We start from the raw sequence: 10,166 nt of genomic DNA on the forward strand, positions 1-10,166 counted from the left end.
CCTACCTCAGCCCCAATAGTCCCAAACCCTTAGTGCAAGGGGATATCAGGTATGTATTGCAGGTATATATGAAGACTGTTGCTACTTTAATAGGGGTTGCCTTAAGAGACATATTGTGTGTGGGAGGTCACATCTGCTTTTAACAGACATCCTGAGGGCATCATAGCACCGTAACACTGCTAGCACAGTAATGATCCTGTGGACTACAGCAGAGATATGACCAATATATGTGGACAGTCTGGCACTCAGTGATCAGTCCAGAGGTGTACACATATGCCCTTCATGCAAGACATGTGGACCACGCCTCCCAGTGTGGATGTTGATAGCCATGTACATGGGTATATCAAATAAATACTGAACTACATATGCCCACACAGTTTATACATGCACACACGGCAGCCTGTCCTGTCACATAATACCTGGTGGTACAGGGGTCACATGGCCACGTACTACCCAGTAGTTAGTGACATACATCTGTACAGAATCTCACTACTTTGTCAGAAATGCACAACAGTTATGGTGGCCTAACAGCAGCATGTCTTGCAAATAACTGGACATATCAGCACACTGAGTAATTACACTAGGCTGCTAGGCATGTCACAAAGCACTGTGGAAACTACAGGCAGACTGCCACAACACTGGACTACATTTTGTATGGGGGACTACACATGTACCTGCAATTATAGCGGGCTCTACATGCATGTCACAGCACAGAGTAACAAACACCTGTGTGAAAGTGCATACCCACAACCAATGTAAACACAGCCACAGCCACATATGGTACATATGCTTAATATGACACTATTTAGACTATCTGATAAACACCATCCTCATATGTGCCACTCACATACTGACACTACATACACTGGGTCATGGCACTTTGTGGTCCGATGGCTGTCTGTGGTATGGGACACGTGTGTGTCTGGCCCTACAGACATGTGAGCCAATAGGGTACCATTCATTAAAGCAGCATACCACATCAGATAGAACAGGACCAACAACAATGGCATCTACGACAGTCTGTGCACAGCCCAAGGTACGTATGTGCAATACATATACTGTTGACAATCACCTTAGGTACACAGACCCCAGTACTGTACACACAACCACAGAATGGCCAAGCTATGTCCTCAGAAACAACCCCTATTATACATAGCATGTCTAGCAGTCTGATATCTGACTGGCTTGTTATCAGGTATAATGTCAATAAATAATGGTTTACAGCACATATGCACCTCTTACTGCATGACATATGTACAAAGGTTGACAGACCTGTGGCTGGAGCTACAAACAGTCACCCAATATTGACATGTTGCTGTGATAACCTCATACATTTACTGTCGTACCAAGGTTTGTTGTGATATATGTCCTATGAGGGATATGAAGTCAGTAACTCTCATGGCTGTCACCATGTACTGACTGCAATCCTCACACTATGCTTCTGCAGTTCTCAGATAGGTGTTCTGTGAGTAACACAACAAACAAAAGGCTCCACACACTGCCCAGTCTGCTGATGACCCTACAGATGGAGGTTTCCTCAAAAACATAGTACTGTCATGACAGGTATTAAAACATGTAGACCAGCCATATCCACACACACCCTGTTAAACCGACATTACTCCAAATGCAGAATAGTAACACTTACATTCTGTAGTCATGTCAGGCACATCCCTCTCCTGCGTTTGGCCTGTTTCCACTGTGTATGTTGTTAGAGGTAAATCCCAAATCCATCTGTGATGCTGTTTGCGAAACACCAGATCTAGGTCCTGCTCACAGTGAATGATAAGGCCCAACACCAACATGATGTTCCTTGATACTGGAGTGTGTTTCCATGCAATTGGCTATGGGAATGTTAACACAGCTGTTCCACATCCAATCAGCTAGAGGAGGGCTGCAATTCATGCAGAGACCATCAGCTGATCATGAGCATCACTTACAAAACACAAGCTGCTGCCTAAGCAAAGCAGGTGTAGTTCTCCACATCCACCAGAGAGGGAGTAAGAGAGGCAGACAGAGACAAAGTAAGTCAGGGAGGGGGTGGGAGAGTAAAACCTAAGCATGTTTGTGTCACACACCTACTAGTACAGGGTTTCAAACACCTGACTGACTATGCATTGCTATCACATGTCTATGTAGTTATTGCATGCACAACATAGCTTACATGTTGAAGAGTTGTCCAAACATATACGTGATGGTGAGTGACATCTGCAACTATTGTGTGTGGCCATTGCTGTGCAATTCTTGCCATGTATGAGTTCTTTAGTCCATGACATGGATGCTGTCTGGGATGTGCACATGTTCCACAGCATGTGCAGTGACAAGTGGAACTGTACCTGTAGTGTGTGGTCCATGTTGTCTACATGGATTGTTATCATCAAATGTGCCAGTCCTGGCCTCATGTGGCGGGAACTGGTAATGGACAGCAGTTTGACTCTGCACCTACATTGATAGCATGATACAGGTATTTTCTGGTGTCAGTGGCATCTGCCCATACAGGTCATGTGTTTAAGGCATGGTATGTCCTTTGTGGGTCACATTTGATAGCACCACAGGTGTTGCAGGTGTCCAGTGGGGAACATAGTGAAGGCGCACTGTCTGCATGTATGTGCCTATTGTACTGATGGACAGGATAGCATGCCCTCTGTGGTCTACTGCAATAACACCACGGTTACTATCTGTGGGCAATATGCAGGGTACTACCAACATAGCGGTTCTTGCCTATGCCAGTGTGTTTGTGTATGCAACATGGATTAAGAGTGTTCTCTGGGTAATACAAGGTTTGCTAACTTTTTTTGCCCGGCTTTGATGTCACAAGTAGGGGTATGGATTGGCAGCCTAGCCTCCCGGGCTATTTCACATCTGTTATCCTTGTAAGGTGGACATTGTGGCATATAATAGGGCCACCATATAAAAAATTTGCAAAACCCACTCCACAATGAGTCCAGTTGTTACACACTCACAGCCACCTCCACACAGGATTCAAGTGACAAGCACAGACACACACACACACACACACACACACACACACACACACACACACACACACACACACACACACACACTCTTGCCATGTCTGGAATTAGAACTCTTACCTAAGTAGTTTATTACACTACAGCATTACGCAGTTATAGGGTGCGCCGCAGAGATTGCTGAAGTACTCTTTCACCAAAGGTGTATTTCACTGGGAATGACATCAGCAGGCTTGCCAAAAGAGGTCAACGGAGGTTGTAGTGACTATGAATGGCCTCAAAAGTATCATTGCACCCTACACAAAGAAACACACACACACAAACATCCACATTTGTCTTGTGTGGGAATAGAACCCCTACCAAAGTACTATATCACACTACAGCATTACACTGGTATAGGACACACCACTGGGATTACTGGGCTACTTCTTTCCCAAAGGTGTATTTCAAAGTGAATGACATCAGCAACCTTGCTAAAGTAGGGCATTTGAATTGTAGTGAGTGTGACTAGCCTAAAAATCATTGCTCCCTACACAGACACACACAGTTGCCATGTCTGGGATTAGAACGCCTACTTAACTAGTTTATTATACTACAGCATTATGCTGTTATAGGATGCACCACAGAGATTACTGGGCTACTCCTTTCCCAAAGGTATATTTCACAGTGAATTACATCAGCTGTCTTGCCAAAGTAGGGCATTTGAATTGTAGTGAGTGTGACTAGCCTAAAAAGTATTGCTCCCTACACAGACAAAGAAATACACACACAACATCCACATTTGCCATGTGTGGGAATAGAACCCCTATCAAAGTACTATATCACACTACACCATTACATTGTTATAGGATGCCCAACAGAGATTACTGGGCTACTCCTTCTCCAAAGGTGCATTTCACTGGGAATTACATCAGCAGGCTTGCCAAAGTAGGGCAATGGAGGTTGTAGTGACTGTGAATGGCCTCAAAAGCATTGCACCCTACACAGATAAAGAAACACAAACACCCACACTTGCCATGTCTGGGAAGAGAACCCCTACAAAAGTACTATATCACACTACAGCATTACACTGTTATAGGACACACCACGGAAATTACTGGGCTACTCTTTTCTCAAAGGTATATTTCAAAGTGAATGATATCAGCAGCCATGCCAAAGTAGGACATTTGAATTGTAGTGAGTGTGACTAGCCTAAAAAGCATTGCTCCCTATGCAGACAGAGACACACACACACACACAGTTGCCATCTTGGGGATTAGAGGGGATTAGACCTCTTACCTACGTAGTTTTTCACACTGCAGCATTATGCAGTTATAGGACACACCAAGGATATTACTGGGTTATTCATTTCTCAAAGGTGTATTTCACAGTGAATAACATCAGCAGGCTTGCCAAAGTAGGGCATTTGAATTGTAGTGAGTGTGACTAGCCTAAAATGCATTGCTCCCTACACAGACAAAGAAACACAAAACATCCACACTTGCCATGTGTGGGAATAGAACACTTACCAAAGTACTATATCACACTACAGCATTATGCTGTTACAGGATGCACCACGGAGATTACTGGGTTACGTATTCCCCAAAGGTGTATTTTACTGGGAATGACATTGGCAGGCTTGCCAAAGTATGGCAATGGAGGTTGTAGTGACTGTGAATAGCCTCAAAAGCATTGCACCATACACAGACAAAGAAACACACATTCAAACATACACATTTGCCATGTCTGGGAATAGAACCCCTACCAAAGTACTATATCACACTACAGCATTACACTGCTATAGGATACACCACAGAGATTACAGGGCTACTCTTTTCCCAAAAGTGTATTACAAAGTGAATGACATCAGCAGCCTTGCCAAAGTAGGGCATTTTAATTGTAGTGAGTGTAACTAGCCTAGAAAGCATTGTTCCCTATACAGATGGAGACACACACAGTTACCATGTCTAGGATTTGAACTCCTACCTAACTAGTTTATCACACTACAGCATTATGCAGTTATAGAATGTGCCACAGAGATTATGGGGCTATTTCTTTCCCAAAGGTGTATTTCAAAGTGAATGACATCAGCAGCCTTGCCAAAGTAGGGCATTTGAATTGTAGTGAGTGTGACTAGCCTAAAAAGCATTGCCCCCTAAACAGACAGGGACACGCACACACTTGCCATGTCTGGGATTAGAACTTCTACCTGACTAGTTTATTACACTACAGCACTATGCAGTTATAGGACATGCCACGGAGATTACTGTGTTACTCTTTTCCCAAAGGTGTATGTCAAAGTGAATGACATCAGCAGTCTTGCCACAGTAGGGCATTTGAATTGTAGTGAGTGTGACTAGCCTAAAAAGCATTGCTCCCTCCAAAGACAGAGGCACACACATACACACAGTTGCCATCTCTGGGATTAGAACTGCTACCTAACTAGTTTATCACACTACATCATTATGCAGTTATAGGACGCGCTATACAGATTACTGGGTTACACCTTTCCCAAAGGTGTATGTCAAAGTGAATGACATCAGCAGCCTTGACAAAGTAGGGCATTTGAATTGTAGTGAGTGTGAGCAGCCTAAAAAGTATTGCTCCCTACACAGAGAAAGACACACAAACACGCACACACAGTTGCCATGTCTGGAATTACTACTCCTACCTAGTTAATCACACTACAGCATTATGCAGTTATAGGACGCGCCACATAGATTACTGGGCTACTTCTTTCCCAAAGACGTATTCCAAAGTGAATGACATCAGCAGGCTTGTCATAGTAGGGCTATGGGGAGGGCAGTGTGTGTGTGTGCATGGTACATAACCCATTCATCTAGAGGTAGATACACCACAGGTTTATATTCTGCAGGCACGTGTATACAACTGCTAAATGACTATTGCCTTTTACAGTCATGTTGCACAGATAGCACTTACACCACAGAGTCTGTAATGTTGAGGGATACCAGTGGCTAATTTCTACAGTGAGTGACATTTACACATCATGTGGTTGTAGCCATTTGGCTGTGTGCTGCATGGGGCAGGCATCATGATGGAAGGATCTCTGTCACTGTCACTCTCTTCCACATATCTATGTGTATGTGTATGTTTGGCATATTATAGTGTGTTGTCCTTGGATATATGTGTGTATTCATATCCAATGTGTGTGCAAAGCATGACTGGTGCATACTGAAGAGTGTATGCACTAACATCTGCAACTGTCAGATATGTATTGTCCACTGTTGCTGGCTTGGCAGACATGGGCTTCATTTGTTTGTGTGTGAGCATGCCCAGTATGATCTTTCAGAATGTTGTTGTCTGACATTGCCTTCATTTCTCTAAGTGTGTGAGCATGCCCAGTATGTCCTTCTGTATTGAACGTGTGGATCCATTACAGGTAGTTTGTACTCCAGTGCAGACCTTTGTGTTTTACACCTACAGGTAGCAAGCTGTTTCTGCAGGATATCTGAAGATCAGTTGGCAATATGGGGTCAAACTGTACAAGGGATAGTGTGTACTGCAGGTGATTGTGTCTGTGCTGCTTCTGCTGTATGGTACTGGTGTTAACAGGGATATTCAGACATGTGTACTGTTATACACTGTGATGTTTTATGTCCCAAGTACTGTCAGGTGGACATTTTTTATCACATTGATGTCCTGGGGAACACGGGGTGAATGCAGCTGTGTCCAGTATTATGGTCAAATGCCTATACATTCATGGAAAGTTATGCCATTCTGGAGGGGGAGCTGCAGACATTTGCTGCTGGGTCTGTTTATCCAGTTCAGCACCTTGGTACAGTGCTGGCAGAGGACCCCATACTTGTACATCTATCAACATGACAGTATGGCCTTATCTTGCTGTGGCAATACCTCACAGCTGTACAGATTCACACAGGTTACCAGGAGGCAGGGGTCATTCATCAGGGCATTACCACTAGTGTGGTGTACGGGCAGGTTTGTAGCCACCCATTTTTGTGTTTGCAGCCAGGGATAGTATGTGCACATGGCTGTGTGTTGGACCTTGCTCATTCCATGCTGGCCATGCTCCCACCCCCCCCTCTATTATCCTATCCTCTTCCATACATTATGAATACATTCTCTGATACTTTCCCTATAGTTATCACCTCATCACAGCTATGTTTTAGTGTTGGTCCACAGTTCATAAAGTGGGATATGGTGGACATGTCACTGTGGTATGTCCACATGGCCTTGCATATGGCATATATGGAGTGTGTTATGTTGTTATTTAGGTGTCTGTGACATAACATACATTGGCAGTATGGGTGAGACACAGACCTTTGACAGAGGCCTGTAGGCCATTTGGTGGTGATGCAGGCCAGCTGTAGCAGGCCACTGCATTCTGTCAGTCCTACAGTCCCAGACTGCCATACAGTGTATTCCCCTGGGGTGACAGGGTAGGTGTGCTAGGTATTCATGCCAATACTTTCTATCAGTATTGATCAGGTGGTGTGGATGGCAGCAGTGTGCTACTTACAGCTAGGGACACATCTGCATGGGACACCTGCACTGCATGCTGCATTCTTTCGCTATTGCTATACACAGGAGGGGGTCATATTGTACCCATTCCCAACAGCAGGGATACAACTAGAGAGGTACCTGTGGTGGTATTTGGGTGATCTGGGTGCATGTGTGCTATGGACACTACTTGCATCTGACTCATAGATATGCATGGAACATTCCAGTTATGCTGGCTTGTGCAGAGATATCAACCATTTCCCTATACATCAGTCCTATCACCTTTGCAATCTGCAAGTGTACGGCCAGATGACATCGGTAATCCCTACTACAAGCCCAGATAATGTGATGTATACCTGTATGTACAGTTCCAAGGGTGTGTCCATTTCACAGTTACACATTATATACTGTATGTCTGAGGTACTTTTCCCTGTGTACTGCTTGTATATCTACCCCAACAGTCATGCCATGTCCATCTTTCAGATGGTGACACATATTACCACCATACATTTACAATGGCTTACTGCTAGCATGTGTTATACTGGGGAGAATTGTCTTTGGCACTGCAGTTGTGAGGACTTGGCCCTGTCATTGGCAGTAGTGGGCAATGGCCACCAGGTCAAACCTCAACATGCATACATACTGACCACTCTCACACAATATGAAACACACACCAACCTAACACATGCATACCTGCATAGTGTACAAATGCTTGAATTTATCCTGCTACCTTGGCCACCTCAGGTCATCTGTGCTCCACTGGTATTATAACTACACATACATGTTACTACATGTCTACATCGGATTGGAGGGGGGCACACCTGACTGTTACTACATTTCTACACACGATTGGGGGGCAGCACACCTGACTGTGACAACATGTGTACATCGGATTGAGGGGCACACCAGACTGTTACTACATTTCTAAATAGGATTAAGGGGGCACACCTGACTGTTTCTAAAGTTCTACATAGGACGGGGGGGCACACATGACTGTTTTTACATTTCTACATAGGATTGGAGGGGGGGCACACTTGTCTGTTTCTACATTTCTACACAGGATTGGGATAGCACACTTGACTGTTTCTACATTTCTACACAGGAGTGGGGGGCACACATGACTGTTTCTACATTTCTACACAGGACTGGGGGGCACACCTGACTGTTTCTATATTTCTACATAGGATTGTGGGGGCACACCTGACACTTGTACACATTTGCTATGACTGTACTGGTATGCCAGGTACTCCATTTCATTCTGTATTCTAACCTATCATGCTGACTGGAGGCATATCAGTGTACTACAGGTCTTAGGTTTGATTGACCTACATATCAGTTTCTGACTTCCTACCTTTCAGAACTAACATCCCACTGCCTGACCTGATGTAGTCTGTCTGTGGAGGCCTGGGGGGGTGGTTACCCATAGGCATCATTCAGAGGCCTTAGCACTGCCTTTGTTTGTGTTTGTCTACACCTGTACTGCTGGCTGAGACTGTTGACGGGTATGTGAACCTCCCTGACTGACATGTGTGTGTCATATGGACACACATGTAGCCCAGCACATTTTCTGCAGTGGTTTTGTCACCATGTGTAGTACTGGCTACTGTGGTGACACCAGTATTCATTACATATCTCATGCTGCCACTATAGGTGTCTACTATCTGCTGGCTTCCCATTCAGCCACCCAATTCCCTTGCATGCTCACAACCATACCATAGATACAGGTAACAACACATACTACTCCATTCGGCAATTGCTAAGAAAAGTGACTTACCTTGTGGGTGTGGCATTATTGAGGATGGTGCTGGAGGGCTACCTATGTGGGATGCACATAGTACACCCCTATACATGGTTGGGCACAAGAAGTGTCATGTTTGGCATCCATTTTACTGTATGTACAAGTCAGAGAGTGGTGTCATTCCCTGGGTCTCTCCTGTGTCAGTGTATGTGCTATGCATAGCCTCTTTGCCAAGGCCAAAATATACTGGGCACGCCTCCTTCTGCCTACTGGGACAGGCTCAGGTTGTTCTTCCTCTGAGTCACTCTGTGCATGTGCAGGCCTTGGCAATGGTGGGGGGAGGGGCTGTATGGCCCTGCCCCATGCTGTTCCTGCTGCAGCTGTCTCCGCAGGATCATATTGTGTAGCATGGCACATACAATGACAATTTGAGTACATGTAGCTGGGGAGTACTGCAAGGCTCCACCAGATGTGTCCAGGCACCAGAATCGTAACTTGAGAATCCCAAACACACGCTCTATTACAACTTTGGTCTGTGCATGTGCCTCATTATGGAGTTCCTGTTCATGTGTGTGTGCATTTCTGATGGGTGTCATCAGCCACGGCTCCAGTGCGTAACCAGCATCCCCCACTAGGTGACCATAAGGGGTGTCCCCACTGGCAAATCTCAGGTGTAGCTGTGTCAGATGCCAGATGTGGGAATCATGATAGCTTCCAGGGCAGCCAGCACATATTAATTATAATGCCCTGGGCATTGCACATGACCTGACAGTTGATGCAGGGGAAGCCTTTGCGGTTGATGTAGACCATACCCAGCTCACCAGGTGGTGCTGTGATGAGTATGTGCGTGCAGTCTATAGCACCCACTACCTCAGGGTATTCTGTTATTTGGTGTAAGAGATGCATATTGCAGGCAAATGCCTCATGGCTATTGAGGAAAAATACGCGCTCACCGGCATGTGTTAACATGGCATCCAGGAAACGGTGGAGTACCCCAGATG

This window comes from Protopterus annectens, chromosome 7.part0 (genome assembly GCF_019279795.1).
Source record: "Protopterus annectens isolate FY-2018-M chromosome 7.part0, PAN1.0, whole genome shotgun sequence".
In the NCBI taxonomy this organism is placed as follows: domain Eukaryota; kingdom Metazoa; phylum Chordata; order Ceratodontiformes; family Protopteridae; genus Protopterus; species Protopterus annectens.